Genomic DNA, 20,195 nt, shown 5'->3' with positions numbered 1-20,195 from the left:
CCAGCTTGGAGGAGTCTGTCCACATCGGCTGGGGATATCCAGTCAAAGTGGTCCAATACTGGACCCGAGGATAGTCGAGGGGCCTCCAGTTCCTTTACTGTATCCAAATTGGCAGGGTGGTCATGGCAGAGCAACAGGACCTTCTCCACAAAAAAGCTCGCAAATGCCTCACAGCTGTGTGTCAAATTGTTATTTAAATTTGGCTGTCCTTCAAGGGACGTTAAAGACCTAATTATACTAAATAATTGCGCCGGGTGAGAGCTAGCGGAGGCAATGGAGGCCGAGAAGTAGGACTTCTTAGCGGCCTTCACTGCCATCTCGTAGGTTTTCATAAAAACCCTATAAGATGTTCTTGAGGCTCCGTCACGGGCACCCCGCCATACTCGCTCTAGCCGTCTGAGGTCCCGCTTCATTTTCCGAAGCTCCTCAGTAAACCAGGGAGCCCGGTTTCTGCGGGGTCGCAGAGGGCGCCTAGGTGCGATCTCATCGATGGCTGCTAGGAGCTGGATATTCCAGCCCTCAACAAGCTCAGTCAGTGAGTCGCCAGGGGGAGCAAGGTCCCGCAAGGCCTAACGGAATCTATCAGGGTCCATCAGCCTCTGCGGGCGAGCCCAAATTGGCTTGCCACCTAAGCAGGGTGGGGGTGGAAAATCAATCCTGGCTTTCAGAGTGTAGTGATCAGACCATGGCACCTTCATCGAAGGCATGATCACATCTATACCGGCGCCAAAGATCAAATCCAGCGTGTGGCCTGCTTGATGTGTGGGGCCCGAAACAAACTGGGAGAGCCCTAGTGTCGCCATGGAAGACACCAGGTCCAGAGCCTGTGAGGAGGGAATGGCATCAGCATGGATGTTGAAGTCCCCCAATACGAATAGGTTAGGGAACTCCAAGGCCCAGCCGGCCACCGCCTCCAGCGGGCCTGACAGGATGGCTGCTGGTGCGCTAGGTGGCCGGTACACCAGCCAGACAGCCAAGCTCACCTCGGAGCCCCACACTAGGCCAACACATTCAATGCCGGCAATCTATGGCGATGGTAGAGCCCTGAAAGAACAATCTTCCCGGATTAATAATGCCACCCCTCCCCCCCGGCCCACAGTCCGCGACTGGTGGAGGACGGAGAAACCCGGGGGCGCCATCTGTCGTAAGGTAACAGTTTCCCCTTCGCGCACCCAGGTCTCCATCACACAAGCCAGGTCAACCCCCTGCGAGGTGAAGAAGTCTCGCAGGGTGGTGGTTTTGTTGCCTATAGACCTGGCATTGCACAACACCAGTGACGGAGGTGAGTAATCCTTGCTCACCCTACCTTTGTCCCTCGGGATGGGGCGCAGATTGGAAGGGGTACGAGCATATCCGTATCTCGATCCCCTTCGCCTATGACATCTGCCCTCACCGCCATACCTCCCTCGCCCCACTACGGTAGCAATCCCAAGCCTCAAACCAACCTCCATTTACAAAATAAAAAACAAATCAAACCAAAAACAATTGTACCAACAAAACAAATCCCCACCCCACTCACTATCCAACCCCAAACCAACATAAAATGGAACAAAATAAAAATACATGTATACAGACCACCGTTCACGGTGGTACAACAAAGTAAAAAGTAAAAACCCCTTTAAAACACTTTAAAATATATAAAAACATTTTTAACATTTGCTGCAGCAACACCAGTGTCCTTAAAACTGTAGCGGTGGCGAGTGGGCCCCACCCCCTAGGCCTGGTGGAATGGGCCTACAGGAGGGAGCGGCCTTCCTCAACCCCCACGGTGCAGCAGCCGCAGCGGTGTCCCAGTGCCTCATGAGGCATCTTAAGCTGTGGCAGTGGTGAGTCAGTCTGGGCCCCGCCCCCTGGGCCAGGTGGAATCAGCAATATGCTGATTTATTGTTGGAAGATAATGAAGGATTTAAATTAAGATCATTTGATCAAATCAAAGATAAATTGGATGGTTGGCTACAATATTATCAGATCAATGAGGTGTATAAGCTTGATAAGTAAAATCGTTTTGCAAAGGAAAAAAACAAATTGGAAATGGAGTTGTTAGATACCAGTGTTAAAAACCTATCCAAAATGTACAATTTATTGTTGGAGTGGCATACAAAGGATGAACAAGTTAAATCTGTGATGATAGATTGGGCAAGAGATGTTGGACACAATATAATGTTGGAAGATTGGGAAAGGTTGTGGAAGAAAGGGGTTAAGTTTACTGCATGTACTGCATTAAAAGAAAACATTATGAAAATGATGTATAGGTGATACTTAACCCCGGTAAAATTAGCAAAGATTTACCACACGAATGATCATTTATGTTGGAAGTGCAAAGAAAAAGAAGGCACCTTTTATCATATGTGGTGGACGTGTCCCAAGGTGAAGGACTTCTGGAAAAAGATTTATAATGAGTTGGAAAAAATGTTGAAAAATATATTTGCTAAGAAACCAGAAGCCTTTCTACTTGGAATAATAGGATAGGAATTGCTCAAAAAAGATGTTAGATTGTTTTTGTATGCCACTACAGCGGCAAGACTGCTATTAGCTAAAAACTGGAAATCTCAAGAAATACCAGCAGTAGAAGAATGCCAGATGAAGATGTTGGACTTTCTGGAGCTGGCTGACCTGACTGGAAGAATCCGCGACCGGAAAGAAGAGGAGTATCATGATTGATTGGGCAAGAGATGTGGGACATAATATAATGTTGGAGGATTGGGAGAGGTTATGGAAGAAAGGGGTTAAGTTTACCACATGTACGATGTTAAAGGAAAATATTATTAAAATGATGTATAGATGGTATTTAACCCCTGTAAAATTAGCAAAGATTTATCACAATAATGATAATCTCTGTTGGAAATGTAAAGAAAAAGAAGGTACTTTTTTCCATATGTGGTGGACCTGTCCCAAGGTGAAAGACTTCTGGGAGAAGATTTATAATGAATTGGAAAAAAATGTTGAGATATACATTTATTAAGAAACCAGAGGCCTTTCTTCTTGGAATAACAGGTTTGGAACTGCCAAAGAAAGATGTTAAATTATTTTTGTATGCCACTACAGCGGCTCGAATTTCATTAGCTACGAAATGGAAAACACAAGAAATACCAACAGTGGAAGATTGGCAGAGGAAGATGATGGATTTTTCGGAGCTAGCTGACCTGACTGGAAGAATCCGCGACCAGAAAGAGGAGGAATAACAAAAAAATTGGAAGAAATTCAAGGATTATTTGAATAAATATTGTAATGCAGTGGAAAAAGAAGAAGAGTTAGGATTTGATATCCTGCTTTATCACTACCTGAAGGAGTCTCAAAGCGGCTAACACCCTCCTTTCCCTTCCTGCCCCACAACAAACACTCTGTGAGGTGAGTGGGGCCGAGAGACTTCAGAGAAGTGTGACTGGCCCAAAGTCACCCAGCAGCTGCATGTGGAAGAGCGGAGACGCGAACCCAGTTCGCCAGATTACGAGACTACCGCTCTTAACCACTACACCACACTGGCTCTGCCTGGCACTGCCTGGCGTGCTCTGGTCCATGGGGTCACAAAGAGTTGGACACGAGTAAACAACTAAACAACTAAACAACATCACCCAATGAGATCATCGAAGGCAAGTCTCTTGGCTGCACACAGGAGAGCTGTTCCATTTGCACGAGCTGAAAGAGATGATCAAAGGGTTAAAAGGGCTAAGGAAATATTGAAAGATTTCTATGAAATAAATGAAAATCAGGATACGGATAAAAAAATGTTTTGGGAAGCGAGTAAAGCCTATATGAGAGGGTATGTAATACAACAAATGGGAAGGATAAGGAGAAATAAAGATAATAATATTATGGAAATAAATAAAGAGATAAGAGAGAAAGAAAAAGATTTAGTGAAAACCCCCAAAAATGAAGATATCCTCCAACAAATAAAAAACTTACAAGCCCACCTATCGAATTTAATAGAGAAGTTGAGAAAAAAATTACATGGACAAAACAAAGATATTTTGAACAAGCAAATAAACCGGGTAGGATGCTGGCATGGTTTATTAAAAAAAGACAGGTAGAAAGAGTAATAAATAGAATTATTGACGAAGAAAAAGAAATTATTGACCCAAAACAAATCAAAGAAAGATTTATAAAATATTACAAAAATTTATATAAAGTAGAATTGAAAGAGGAAAAGAAAATCCAAAAATGCCTATTATTAAATAGATTACCAGATATAGAAGAAGAAGAATATGCAATTTTAAATTCAAATATTGAACTTGAAGAGATTAAAAAAGTTTTTAAAAATATGAAGGATGGGAAATCGCCAGGACCAGACGGAATCTCAGTAACATATTAGAGGAAAAATTAGAGGAAATAATAACACCCAAATTACAATTAATTATGAATGCAATTTTAGACAAAGGAGAAATACCCAATTCGTGGCATGTACGGATTTGAGACTTATAAAAAACTACAGGCCAATATCTTTATTGAATATAGACTATAAAATATTTACTGGAGTTCTTGCAAATAGAATGAAAACTCTACTAAAAAGGGTAATTAAAAAAGATCAGGCAGGATTTTTGCCAGCCAGACAAATAAAGGACAACACTAGAATAATTACAGACTTAATAGAATATGCCGAAATGAACCCAAGTAAAGAAATTTCATTGCTTTTGGTAGATGCTGAAAAGGCATTTGACAGTGTCTCTTGGAAATTTATGATCAAAACCTGTGAAAGTTTAAATTTTGGTAAAAGATTTATGAATGGAATTCAAGCAATTTACAAAAAACAAAGAGCCAAATTAATCCTAAACAACGAAATTACGGAAGAATTTAACATCGAGAGAGGGACACGACAATGATGTCCTTTATCCCCACTCCTATTTATAACAATATTAGAAACCCTATTAATAGCTCTGAGAAAGGATGAAGAAATAAAGGGCATATGTCTTGGTACACAGTGTTACAAAGTAAGAGCATTTGCAGACAATGTGATCATTACAACCGAAACACCAAAATAAAGTATTAAAAAAGCATTAGAAAGAATGAAAGAATTTGGCAAAGTAGCAGGATTCAAATTGAACAAAGATAAATCGAAATTGATAACTAAAAATATAGGCGAGAAAGGGAAAAAGGAATTAGAAGGAACAACAGGACTAAAAATAGAAAATAAAGTGAACTACCTAGGGATATGGATTACAAATAAAAATACAAATTTATTTAAGGATAATTATATCAAAAAATGGAAAGAAATTAAAGGAAGTATGGATAAATGGGGAAAACTATCATTAGGAGGAAGAATATCTATGATTAAAATGATGATACTCCCCAAAATTCTATTTTTATTTCAAACGATTCCAATTGTAATAGGAACTAAATATTTTATAAGCTGGCAAAGAGATCTTGCAAATTTTATATGGCAGGGGAAAAAAGGCAAGGATAAAATTAGAAGTAATGACGGGCCCAAAGGAAAGTGGAGGATTCGCAGTGCCAGATTTAAGAAAGTATTTTGAGGCAGCGTGTTAATGTTGGATAAAAAAATGGATATTATTAAAAGATAATGAAGTCCTAACACTAGAGGGCTGGGACAAAATATACGACTTGCATGGCTATTTATTCTATGACAAAAAAGAACAACATAAAAAATTTACAAATCACATAGTAAGAAAGGCTCTATTGGATGTCTGGGAAAGAACAAAAGGAAAAATTATTGAGAAAACTCCCCAATGGGTTTCGCCAGTGGAAGCAACCACAACATTAAAGAGTAATGTAAAAAAGTCTTGGCCAACATATAGGGAAATATTAGAGGATGCAGACAGAAATATTAAATTAAAAACTTACAAACAATTACAAACATTTGGAATAAATTGGTTACAATATTATCAATTAAAAGAAACATATGAAAAAGACATAAAAAGGGGGGATTTGAAAATAAAACCTCAAAATTAGAAAAGGAAATATTGCAAAGCGATCAAAAAATACTTGCAAAAATGTATAGATTATTAATGAAAACCACCTTAGAACAAGAGACGAAAGGGGAAAACATGTTAAAATGGGAGCACGATTTGGGATATGAGATAGATCTGGAAAGATGGAAAACTTTTTGGGAGGAAAACATAAATTTTACTGTGTGTGATTTATTAAGGGAGAATTTCAGAAAAATTCACCACAGATGGTACCTAACCCCTGACAGATTGTCAAAAATAAAAAAAGGAACAACGACAAATGTTGGAAATGTAACAGAACAAAAGGTACGTTATACCACATGTGGTGGACTTGCCCAAAGATTAAAACCTTTTGGGACATGATCCACGACGAAATAAAAAAAAAATTGATAAGGACATCACACACAAAAAAGGCACAGGCATATCTATTAGGAATTCTAGATAAAGATATCCCAAAAGATAAAACTAACTTATTTCTATACGCGACAACAGCGGCAAGAATTTTGATTGCTAGCTATTGGAAAGAAGACAGCATCCCAACAAAAAGAGAATGGTTGGGGAAACTTTGCGAGTACCTGGAATTAGCAAAACTGATGGAAAACTGATGGATATAATAAGGAGAAAATCCAAAACTATGGTTATGAAGCAATGGGAGTTCTTAAATGATTATTTACAAAACCAGGGCTCAGCTACAAAAACCTGGTTGTGTTTAGAATTATCTTTTGCATAATATAAAAAATACAAAGTGAGACATTAAGGAAATCCAAAGGGAAAATATGAAGAACAGAGGTTCTGACGAATGGATTATTAAAAACGCGTGAGGTAAACGGTGGAAGTCTTTTTTTTCTTTTTTTTAAAAAACCACTTTATTTAAGGTAGATAAGGACAAGATGAAATTATACAATTGAATATAAATATAGATGGGAAACGGTTATGTATTGTGAGTACTTATCTACTTTTTAAAATTTTCACTTATGATCTTTTTCTTTTACTTCTTTATTCTTTCTTTGTTCTTTTTTCCTTTTTTCTGATATCTTATCTTTCATTTCACTGCTTTATTGTGAATAGCATTTTATAGAGGTATAAATAACTGTAAATATGAAAAGAGACAAAATATTCTCTATTTTTTTCTCCTTGGTTAGATGTATTTTCTTTTTCTTTTGTATTTTCTTTTGTTGTGAATATGTATGTTTTCTACTTTGTACTTAATAAAAATATTAATAATAAAAAAGAGAATCTCTGGTTCACGTGCAAGGGATTAAATAGGTCCCTTGAACCATTTAGACTGCACCCCATTGGCCAGATTACACCCAGCAACGAGGGACCTATCAATCGGGCATTGTGGCTATCCAATAGACCCACCCACAACCAGGAGGTCAGTCTCCAGGTCTCACCGCAACACGTGCCCTCTTTTAGGGAGGACATGATTTATAGTATTTGCCTCATTGTTTCCTATTATTTTGAAAATGTAACAAGCAAGCAATTATGAAAAAGGACTCCTTCAAATGGGCTGCTGTATTTGATGGAACTGCTGTTGTCACATGTAACTGGCATGGGGGTTTGAGGGAGAACAGTGTCTGCACTCCTGGATCTGGCTGACAAACCCAGAGCAAGCCAAGGGAGATTAAATGGAGGATTAGGGTACATTAATGCTTGGTTGTTGTTGTTTTCCTGTGCTTGAAGCCCATAGAGGGGAAAATCAGCCTGGGGCAGCTTTGATCAACTTTCCCCATCCTTCAACTCCTCCCATCTAGAAGTGAAACTAAATGAAAGTTGTCAACTTTTAGAACAGATATAAGGGATATCAATAAATATATCCATTCCTCTCCTGCCCCAAACAAGAAACATGTGGCTTAGAGCAGCCTTTGCTGACTTGGGGGCCACCAGATTTTTTGCAGGGCAGCTCCCATCAGTCCCAGCCAGTACTGGGAACTGCAGGCCAAACACTGGAAGAGCATCAGGTTGGTTAAAGCTGAGGGAGAAAAATCTGGAATGCCAGGGTCACCCTTGCCCATCCTTTGCCGTATTTGATCAATTCATCGTGTGTTGAAGGAACTGCCTCTCTTGCTTCCCTTCATGTCTGTAGTTCCTCCTCTTAACTCCTGCTTTTTAAAAAAGAAAAAAAAGAAAAATGCCCACACGGAGCATTTCATATCAGAAGAAGGGCAAGTGTCCCCACCACCACACCACTCCCACCACCTCCCGATAAAACCCCTTAATCCCTATTTTATTTTATTCTTTGGTAGATTTGCAAAAAGAAAAACACACACCAATAAATTAATTTTAGAAAGGAGAAAGATTAGACACAAAGCATGTTAAAAACAAAAAACAAACCAATGACAGCAACCAAAAACCCTTTCATCCCGCCCAGGGCAGCCCTGCCCTCTGGCTGCCCCTGTCACTCAGGGATGGGCCTTGGCGACTGCAGCCTCTCCCCCTCCCCCTCCCCTGCTTGCCAGCAGCTGTTTTGAGGTGCCCAAGGGGGGACGGCGGCAGCAGCAGCCATGGAGAGGCCATGGGGTGCTCCCTTGCAGCCACCATCACTTGGGACAAGCGCCTGCTCATCCTCCCTCCTGAGCTCGGCAGTGGCAGCACTGGCAGTGGAAATAGAGGCATTCCAGTATTCAATCAGAATCTGGGATGGCTTTTGTAATTCTGGGACTGTCCCTGGAAAATTGGGACACTTGGAGGGTATGCATTCATATCACACTTTCCCCCCTCAAAAAGGCATTGTGAAGCATATTTTAAAAGCACAGAAGCATATACTCAAATACAAAACAAAGTCCAGTTAACAAGTGAGCAAGGCAGTCATAGAGAGCTGCCCCAAAGAGTTTATAAGTTGAATTTTGACAATGTGGACAATGACAGAATAATTACCAACCCAAATAAACAATCCTGTACAAAAGGGCTGTTGAAAAGGATTCAGGATTCAGAAAGACTAAATATTGTTATTTAAAGGTCCACTTCACCGACGAATTGGTGAAGCAGCAAAGGTAACAAACCGGGATGTTGTCATCATTTGATAACATTCTTAACCATTGTGTGACGATTCCTGCCCCCTCCCACAGATGGAATAATTAAAGAAATAAAGACACTGGACACCAGAATTTAGGTTAATGGGCGAAAAATGGCCACAACTTTATTGATTACAGGTAAGAGCGGTATTGGCTTTAGGCATTGGCCCTATCAGACTAACCGGTATAAAACCGGGAAGGGTTAAGCACCAACAGGGGGAGCCCCCAAGATGCACATCCCTAGGCGCTCCCCGAGGGGTTACCGCTCGGGAGCGCGCTTTAGGTCCTAGCCTCCATAGGTTTCGGACGAGGCGACACCCCCCGGAGTCCTTTAACGAACTACCCTTCAAGAATTGGGGGAGGTGATGGTGTTCCTCCCCCCCGACTCATTTACATAATAATACCCCCGCCAATGCCTAACCGCCAAAACCAAAGGTGTTGTGACGTTTTGCTACGAGGTAGGCGAAAAAAACCAAGTGGCTTCCAAATCCAGCCAATTAGCCAAATGGAAAAACTCCTACCAGGCCCCTTGCGGTGACCAGCCAAAGCCCATAGCAAAGTCCAATGCAAACCTAGAGGGTGGGTGGGAAACCGCAGCAGCTGAAAGAAAAGAAAGGGGCGAGCACGGGCTGCCCCGACCTTAAATGCCCCCCTACTAATCCCGCCCCCGGCGCCAGCCAATTGGCTGGCGCAGAGAATGATGAATATTTATGACTCCCGGGAATCCCCCAGTCTTGCGGGGCTGCAGCCAGCCCCACGAGGATGTAGATGGGGGTGTGAACCTGTAACCCCCCTCCTTATGTTGGGAGTGGCATTCACAGCACAATCCTAGCTAAGTCTACTCAGCAGCAAACCCTATAGATTTCAATGGGACTTACACCCAGGTATCTGGGGTTAGGGAGCAATCCTATGCCTGGGGATGTGGGGGTGAGGCCAGACCGGGTTCTAGATCCCCAGTGGCAGACAGGGAAGGGCAGGAAGCCAGGGATGGGGTCTGCCAGACTGTGCCTGGGTGTAATGGGGTTCCCCCAGAAGCCAGCGCCTGTGTGGGGGTGCTTGGTTTATCTTAGTGTTGGATGAAACAAATAGTCCCGTTCATTCACTCACTCATTTTTAGTCTAAATATAAGGTCAATATAACAGTAAAAAAGGAGATCCACTCTATAAAAATAGGTTTCTGAATTTTAGGTGGAAGTTTTTATGGACCAAGAACTTGCTGAAAGAGAGTTAGGTGTGCAAATGTATGCATATATATTTGTGTATATATAAATTCTTAAACTATCTACTATATATATCAGCCGTTTCCCCCAGGTGATGTTTTAAATTGGACTCACTGTGCATTTATATTTCAGTATGTTTGTGTGCTTACATTTTGGAAGAAGAGAAATTGCTGCACACTGCCTGAGCCCTACATGAGATGGGAACATTTTCTCCCACGTAAGACCGAGTCCAACTGCTCCATCCCAAGACATTTTCAAATTACTCTGATATAGTTTCCATATTACTATTTCCCCCAGCTGCAGAACAACAGGTAAGCGTTGGGTGGTGACAGAATGGAGCTGCTCAGAGTCTGAAAGCACCTCAGTTTAATCGGAATGACATTGCTTTTATAACATCTCGACATCCAGCACTTGCTGTCACGTGGCTTAGAGATCCCTGGTGTCTGGGGACTGTGAAACCTGAACTATGAACCATGGAAGGAAAATCATTGCCCAGAATATGATAGACCAAGGGTGCTTGGTTCTCCAGATGGCATTATGGTGCTGAATATCATCTCACAAGAGAGCCATTGCATCACTGACGGCCAGAGGTGCTAGATTCCGAAGGGAGAGTTGAATCTCGGGAATTTTAATTATCTTTAGAACTCATTTCTATACAGTTGCACCTCAGAAGTCAAACGCTTTGCGAGTCAAACATTTTGGCTCCCGAACGCCACAAACCCAGAAGTCAGTGTTCCGATTTGCAAACGTTCTTTGGAACCTGAACGTCTGATGGGGCTTCCACGGCTTCCAATTGGCTGCAGGAGCTTCCTGCAGCCAATCAGAAGCTGCACTTTGGCTTCCGAACATTTTGGAAGTCAAATGGACTTCCAGAACGGATTCCATTTGACTTCCAAGGTACGACTGTACTTTGTTCCTCTTTACTCATCCCTCTCATTAATGGGATGGTGGTTTTTTATTCACTAACATCATGTAAAAATCTTACCAGAAGTGACAACAGAAACATATGCAAATACTCCAGACTTCAGTCTGGAATTATAATGTGCTAGTGTGCAATGTTTTGATCTGAGATGTTTTACTTCTAAAATCTTCATTTTTATTTTGATAGATTTACAAAATATTTTGTTTGAGGTTGGAGGAAAAGTAGACATTCAGAGAATTTGGAGATGGAGAACATCAAACCGTGCTGAAACTGCATGTCCAGATCAAGAAATAATTGCTATATTATCAAAGTTCCTTTTAACAAACTGGTAGTATTAAAAATTAGCAAGGTACAGAAAGTCAGTCTCCTCCATTAACCAGCTCCAGTGCTTTTATGACTTCCCATACCCACAGAGACGATTGAAGGCAAAAGGTTTAATCCATTTTCTGCTAGATTTTTCAATTTCCCTTTTGATTGAGCAACACTCATTTTAACTGTGATGCTGTGGAGCAGGTGATGCTGTGGAGCTGGTTATCAGTTTACTTTTGTGATTTCAATGACCAATGCAATCTCTGGATAAACATAACCACTACGCTAGTTCTTTGCATCATTGCAACTGTTTTGAGTCCCTAGGTGACTCACTCAAATCTATTTCTAGTTGGGAGGCCGGGAAAACCAGATGAGGAAAATGCCTACTGTTCTTGGTCAAATCCAGGACATATTTAAATAGGATCAGCTGAAATTACTCACCTCACTTTGTATTTGTTTTCATGTTAAAAAGCACCTTCCATTGTCAGCTATTTTGGGCACTTGTTTCTAACACACTCATAGTCTTCTGAAGTTGCACAAGGCCCATGCTTTTCTTTTTGCCCTCACAGTGCTCATTCTCATTGATCCATGCAGTGATTTATCCCTTTGGTGCCAGTGATGTGTCAGCAGCAGGATGGGGCGGCAGTGGCGGGGGGGGGGGGCGTGTTTCAAGATTTGACATTTGCAAGTTGTTTACCAAAGAAGAAGAAAATTCTTCTCCTGCCTAAAACTAATGGTGATCTAGACTCCTGGGACCAGATGCCCTCCAATGCATGAACAAGCTGTGGTATCTGAAGAAGTGTGCATGCACATGAAAGCTTATACACAGAACAAACTTAATTGGTTTCTAAGGTGTTACTGGACAATTTCTTATTTATTTTGACTGTGTCAGACCAATACGGCTACATACCTGAAGTTGTGGCCAGTATTGGTATGCTTAGATTGTTTTGAAGATTGTTTTGAAGCTGAGCAACCACAATGGGACAAACCTTCTAAAAAACATCTCTTTCCACGTGTCCAAAGGCTTATTCACACTTCCTCTTGAACTGCTTCTTCTTTAGTGCTCAGTCAGAGCAAACGGCAGTTTGAGTTTTTCCAGATTGCTCTTGGCTTCCATTTAGAGCTAAAGAACAGGTTTTCCCCAGGCTAGGAAAGGAGCAGGCCAAGGGGGAAAGGATGGGGACTAGCAGAGTTAGTTTGGCCTTCCTCTCTCTGGCTCTGGCTCGGCCTCCTGCTTGGGCTCCCTGCCTTCATCCCTCCCAGTGCCAATGGGCACCAGCCTCCAGTGCTGATGGGGAGAGCAGAAGAACAGAGCACATCTGGTGCTGGCAGCAAAGGAGGTAACTGATGACAGGAGAAAGACTATCACCTTTTAATTCCATGGATTTTTGCCAAGCCTTTCTCTTTTTTTCTTTAAAACATAAAGTAGCTCCACTGTATTATCCCTGCATTGTGATCTTTTGTCATCATTTCTGAGACTTCTTATAGTAATTTCAGTAAGCAGTATTCCTGTGATCACTGAGAGCTGTTTTCAGCATGGCTGAAAATAATAACATTTTCCCTGGTTAATTTTGAGAACAGTACATGTGAAAAGGATCTAGGAGTCTTGGTTGACCACAAACTTGACATGAGCCAACAGTGTGACGCAGCAGCTAAAAAAGCCAATGCAATTCTGGGCTGCATCAATAGGAGTATAGCATCTAGATCAAGGGAAGTAATAGTGCCACTGTATTCTGCTCTGGTCAGACCTCACCTGGAGTACTGTGTCCAGTTCTGGGCACCACAGTTCAAGAAGGACACTGACAAACTGGAACGTGTCCAGAGGAGGGCAACCAAAATGGTCAAAGGCCTGGAAACAATGCCTTATGAGGAACGGCTAAGGGAGCTGGGCATGTTTAGCCTGGAGAAGAGGAGGTTAAGGGGTGATATGATAGCCATGTTCAAATATATAAAAGGATGTCACATAGAGGAGGGAGAAAGGTTGTTTTCTGCTGCTCCAGAGAAGCGGACACGGAGCAATGGTTCCAAACTACAAGAAAGAAGATTCCACCTAAACATTAGGAAGAACTTCCTGACAGCTGTTCGACAGTGGAATTTGCTGCCAAGGAGTGTGGTGGAGTCTCCTTCTTTGGAGGTCTTTAAACAGAGGCTTGACAACCATATGTCAGGAGTGCTCTGATGGTGTTTCCTGCTTGGCAGGGGGTTGGACTCGATGGCCCTTGTGGTCTCTTCCAACTCTATGATTCTATGATTCTAATTTTGAAACAGACAACAAGGCTTTACTCTGCGGATTTTCTTGTATGTTTTCTCAGTCTTAGGGGTAGGGAATATTTTATGTTTGTTATTTGTTTTCCTAAGTCTTCCAAGCATTGTTAGATAGTTTGTCTAATAATAAAGAAATATTTTACATAAGAAGAGCCTGCAGGATCAGGCCAATGGCCCATCTAGTACAGCATCCTGTTCTCACAGAAGCCAACCAGATGGCTATAGGAACTTCAGAAGCAGGATCCAAGCACAAGAGCACACTGCCCCACCTGTGGTTTTCAGCAACTGGTCTTGAGAAGCATGCTGTTTATGACTGTGGAGACAGAACATAGCTATTGTGGCTAGTCGCCATTGATAACTTTATTCTCCATGAATTTGTCTAATTCAGGGCAGACAAAAGAGAGGATTTCTTCGTATAGCACACTTGCTCCTACAGGGAGCAGTGATGGCCACCAACTTGGAGGGCTTTCAAAGAGGATTAGACACATTCACAGAGGAGGTTATCAATGGCTATTAGGCTCTGTGATGGTCCTCTGCTGCCACCTTCATATGTGCTTCTGAATACCAGCTGCTGGAAACTGCAGGAGGGGAGAGTGCTGCTGTGGTCTGTTCCTGTTTGTGAGTTCCCATTGGGTGATCTTGGGGGCCAGACAACTCCTGATGCTGAGGCTCCTCCCCCCCCTTGATTTACGGTATCCCTAAAGGACTGAGGACTTTTGGCATGTCAAGAAGTCAATGTCCACTTTTGTACAAACAGGTTTTTGCTTGTGATGGAAAACACTGAAGCAGGTTCCAGGTGGCCATGGAATCCAAATGAGGGTGTGTTGATTTCATGTAGGTAGTGAATGAAAAATTGAAACTAATAGGCATCATTTGTTTCATACGTTACTAGTAAAGAAATCAATGTCAGAGTAACAAATGATTTCAGAATATCATGTATTCTTTCATTTTCATTTAGTCAGCTTTGATTTCACTTATTATCTAGAATATGTAAGATGAAAGGATGGGTTGGGGGACCGTTTCAGTTATATCTATTTTATGTCTAAGACTTTGACACCAATTACTGCTCACAAAGTGGGAAACAAAAGAAAATCAATGGGATTTTTCAGGCCCTAGGGACTAGGGAGGTGTTTTTGAAAAGCTGTAAAGCTGCAATGTTTGTCTAACCATCTATGAGGGGTTTTTGTTTGGTTGTTTGGTTGTGTTGCATTGTGTTGCCTTGGGCAATATAAAGCAACTAACAAATTTAATAAATAATAGTAATAATAACCAAGCTTTGGGAAGCTTTGTAGCCCAATGTAAGGCAGAAACAAATCCTATTAGAGTTCATTCTCCATCCCTGTTTCCCTTGACTTATTTATCTTATGGTGGGATTTTGGAGAGTAAAAGATTTCTTCTCAAAATGTCATGGACTAGTTGGAGGCAGAGGAGTGGTGGGAGGCACCAGCTGGGGAACTCCCAGGGGAAGAAGGCTCAGAGCCCAGGGATAGGTAGTAGGACAACAATGAGTGGTCAGAGGGACAGGAGGGAGCTGACTGGGAGAAGGAGATGTCAGAAGCTGAAGAGATAAGAGGACTTAGTAAGCATGAGGACTCTGTGGCGGAGAGAAGGTCAGAAACAGAGTCAGAAGCTGAAAGCAGGAAAGGAGGGGAGGCCAAGAAGCAGAGATGGGTGTGGATGGTGAAGAGGCATGGGGTTTCCCCCTCCTGCAGTGACCAGCTCCCCACCCCACGCCATCTCCCAGATCACAAAGAGGTATGAAGTGTTAAGTATAATTGTTTTAATTCACACTGAAATGTATTGCTGATAGAATTTAACTGGAAGATTCCACTGGAGCTAAATTAAGAGCGAAAAGTGCTCTCTGCACTGCCTTGATGGGTTGATAAATAACTGTTGTTGTTTTCAGGTAGCTCTGACATGGTGTTCTAACCTTACATCACATGAGAGGTATTGAATTGCAAATTTGCCATCTGGGAAGGGTAATGGCTGAGTTCTTTATTCTCAGACACTGGTAGCGGAAGGTTGTAACTGACTCTCCAGGAGCTGCATTTCCTAAGCCAGGATGCAGGCTGGAAGGCAGGCAGTAGGGAGAGACAGGCCTCTGCTTCTAGGTCAGTGGAAGTTATTTCATACTTTGTAAGATGCTGAGTCTACGTCTTGGACTGGTACAAGTCTTATGGAATGGTATCATTTGATGTTTAAGTTCTGTTTTGAAGAAAGTAAAGTTCTGAACAATCTAATAGGTCTGGATGATGCTTCATTTCAAAATAAGTCAGTTTTTATGCATCCAGTTGTTTCAAACTGCGCAATATTAATATCTGCAATATAAAGAGGGCAGAGAAATGACAGACAAGATGAAGAAGCCTCAGAGTGCTTGAGAAGGAACTGGGAGGAGAGGGGACCTTCAGTCCTCGCATCGGCCTCATAGGGGCAAGTTGCACCAGGATGAGTTGCTGTTCTCACTAGGCCTGGCCTCCTGGGCTGCCTTGTTTCCTTGAATAAAGAGTCAGCATCACTGAAACCATGTGAGTTATGGCTGACCTGATTCTGGCACCTGCCCTGTCACAAATGGGTGCTCAGGGCACATTGCAACAGTTTAATTGTCTGGGGCATCTAGGAGGAAGAGCAGACCACGAAATAAGCCTCCATTACGTAAAAGTGTCAGAAGAAGCAGGCAAGAAAACACCAGGCACCTGCTCCACTCAGACTGTCCTTCTCACCGCCTCCCCTTGCCAACTTGCCACGCAGGGATTCTGTGATGACATGTGGCCGATGCAGGCCAACAAATGGGCCCAGCACCTTCATAGCCCAGTGCCTTCTAATTATGTGGATATGGGGAATAAGGTTTGATTCTTATCAGCTTAAAAAGTAGATGTGGAGCCCTGACAAATCCTAAATCTAACCTAAATCTTTTAAGGAATGTGTGACGCAGGAAGAGAGCCGACTGGAACAAAACATACCAAGCCAAAAATGTTCATGGGAAAAGAAATAGCCAAGTACAGTGGTACCTCGGGTTAAGTACTTAATTCGTTCCGGAGGTCCGTTCTTAACCTGAAACTGTGCTTAACCTGAAGCACCAGCTAATGGGGCCTCCTGCTGCTGCTGTGCCACCGGAACACGGTTTCTGTTGTCATCCTGAAGCATCCTCTTAACCCGAGGTACTATTTCTGGGTTAGCGGAGTCTGTAACCTGAAGCGTATGTAACCTGAAGTGTATGTAACCCGAGGTGCCACTGTAATAATAATAATAATAATAATAATAATAATAATAATACATATTTGATTAATCCCTGTACACAGTGTACCTATGTATTTATTTGCTGTAATAAAATAAGTTTTCAGCAGTACCTTTTTTTTTTTAAAGAAACCCTGTGATGTTATTCTGGGATTATAGCAAAACTTTTGCCTTTAATTCAACTGTCCATTTTTGTCTTCCACATCTGGGTGAAGTACTGTATGGACTATCATTAGGGTTTCATATGCCATCATAATCTTTCTGTATGTGCTGCGTGGTCTTGAGGAGACATCAAACAATGTATTCTAGCTAGGTGATCAGGAAGTATCTTTTCTCCTCTTTGAGAGGATAAAAATAACATAGATAAAAGGAGCATCTTCTTTAGAAGGCAGAATTCAAGTAATTTCAGGTGGAAGTCCAAAAAAAAAAGAAAAGTGTATTGTTGAAATGATGAATCACCTCAGAAGCATAATCTATTTATCTGCATGTTTTGTGATTCCTTTGAAGCCTTGTATCTTAGGAAATAATATATATTAGAGTCCTTTGAAATAAGCTCACTTTTCCTTTGTGATCATTTTACTGATTCTCTCTTCCTAGCAGACACATATTGCCTCCCCTCCCCCACTTTATACCTGTAGCTCTACTTTGACTGTGTATAACACGGGATAAACTTCTGTGCGGTAAGGGTGACCTAGTTTTCAGGGCCAAACTAGACAGCATGTTGTGATCCATTGAGTGGATCTCCTAAGGTCTTTAGCGCTATTTTTCTATGAGTTATGTGAAAGGGGCATCCAGGGATTATGAGGAGCAGGAGCTGCACAGCTCACCCCAAGCATCGGACTTCAGGCACCAGACATCTCAGGGTGGAGGCAGAAGCATCTCTGATTCCAGGGACAGGGTGACCATCACAGCCCCACTCTCAGCAATCACACAGTGCCCCCCCACCTTCCCAAAAAGCTTAAGTTATACCATCATGGCTGATTTTTTTCTAATAAACAGAGCAAAGAAAGGAAGTGAGGAATGATAATTTAAGGAAAGAAGAGGGTTAACATTATGTCTGAACCATTTCCTGATCAAAATAGACCCTAGTGACTGCTAATAGCCTCACAGTATATATCTATATTGTATTATATTTTACCGCAAGTGATTAATGGTGGTGGGGATTTTGTTTCAGAAAAAGATGCAACGATTGGTCCTCTTACTCTAAGCATCACAGTCCTGATCCAGTCAGATCTTCCACGTGGCTGAACTGTTCATGTGAACAGTTGTACAGACAAAGGCTTGCATGCAGTCAGAGTTCCAGAAAACCCAAAAACTTTTGCCTGTAGTGCGTACGTACAAAGGCTCTACTCACCATTTGCACGTTCCTCTGTGCATGAGTAATAGCTTCTGAACAGGGCTGTTGCACTAGCCACTCATCGATCTCCACATAGTATCTAATTTTTGTCCTTAATAAATAGTAAATCTGTATGAGGGGCACTACTCTTGACCTGCTGATGGATATTTCAGATGTCTGAATGACTATCTCTTAAAAAAATAAAAATCCCTCCACACTGCTGTCACATGGAAGATGGAACAAGCTTGTTTTCTCCTACTCTGGAGGGTAGAATTCAAACCCGTGGTTTTAAGTTGCAAGAAAGGAGATTCTGACTAAACATACAAAAAATAAATAAATCTCACAGTAAAAGCTGTTTGACAGTGGAATGGACTCCCTCGAAAGGTATGGAGTCTCTTTCATGGGAGTTTTTAACACAGAGGTTGGATGGCCATCTGTCGGGAATGCTTTAGCTGAGATTCCTGCATTGCAGAGGGTTAGACTAGAGGACCCTTGGGGTCCCTTCCAACTCTACAATTCTCTAATTCTATGAATCCTGCAGATCAGAGAATCAAACCTTACTTTATGTGATGATATGGTTTGCAAAAACAGTTCCAAACATCCTTCTTTTAGGGAAACCAAATACATTAAATGTAGACTTCAACATACTGGCATATAAACATATGCCATATGTGCCTTAATAAACAATAAACAAAACCATGTGAAACTTCTACTACTCCTATTAATTCTTTCAGATATTTAAGTAAGTAATGAAAGAGGGCTGTATTCAAAGCAGTGTTTACTCACAGTCCCAGGATTTTCAGTTGTGCGACAGGAACTCCCTCTGAGCATCTGCTAAATCTGTCCCAGGGGTTTCCCCAATCCTCTGGAGGGCATGGGATGCACACAGGGGGAGGTGTGTATGTGTGTGAGTGTGCATGAAATGTTGGTTGTGTGAAAACCTTGCCCTTTCATGACATTTCAGCTGGATACTGCCTAGTGTGTTGGTCAGCACAAAGCCTCACTAAGACTTATTACTTCAACATGCTTCTTATTTGTATTTCATAGAACCATAGAAACAGAGTTGCAAAGTTGGAAGGGTTGGTGATCCCGTTGGTCATCTAGTCCAACCCCCTGCAGTGCAATTAGATCATACATGACAGATGGTCATCCAACCTCTGCTTAAAAACCTCCAAGGAAACCTGATCTGGACACTCGGCTTCTGTTGATGCAGCCTAGAATAGCATTAGCTTTTTTTTTTGCTGCTGCATCACACTGTGGACTCATATTAAGCTTATGGTCTACTAAGACCCCTAGACCCTTTTCACAACTGGCAAGCTGGGGTCTCCCATCTTCTCTTTGTGCAGCTGGTTATTCTTGCCTAAGTGTAGAACCTGACATTTGTTCCTGTGGAAATTCATTTTGCTGGTTTGGGCCCAGTTCTCCAATCTTATAATCACTGGTCTTGTGTTTGTTTTCTGCAAGGACAAACACATATGTTAGACTTGTAGCATGAACATTTATTCATTTCCTTTGACCACATGTACTCCATGCATTTGGAAACATCTTTGAGCAGACTATTTATTTATTTATTTGAAACATTGGTATCCTACCTTTGTATCTTGCTGCACATTCTCGTCTTAATGAGAAATTTTGCTCCTGTTAATTTAGTAGTAGTTAGATAGATCACTATAGTCCTGTAGAGGCATGAGGTTACTCAAACAATACCAGAGGCAATTGTTGCACCCTAGAAAAACTTTCAGAAGTTGAGCCTATCCATTGCATGTCATGGAATAAATCTGAAGATCTTATGATGTTCTGAAAGGTGTTACCTGTCCACGCTCTTATATGTGTGTCCCTGGGGGGCAACACTTTTATATCCGACATTACTAATTCTTATTGAATAGCTTGTTTCTGCTAACTTATTTATGTGATTTACCATTTACTTCTGAAAACCTTCCTCTCTGGGATTTCCTTGAACTGAAATTTCAGAGGAACATATTTATTGGGCTGATTA

Source organism: Podarcis filfolensis, assembly GCF_964270895.1.
Source record: "Podarcis filfolensis genome assembly, chromosome: 4".
NCBI lineage: Eukaryota > Metazoa > Chordata > Lepidosauria > Squamata > Lacertidae > Podarcis > Podarcis filfolensis.
Note: the sequence above shows the minus strand (reverse complement) of the source record.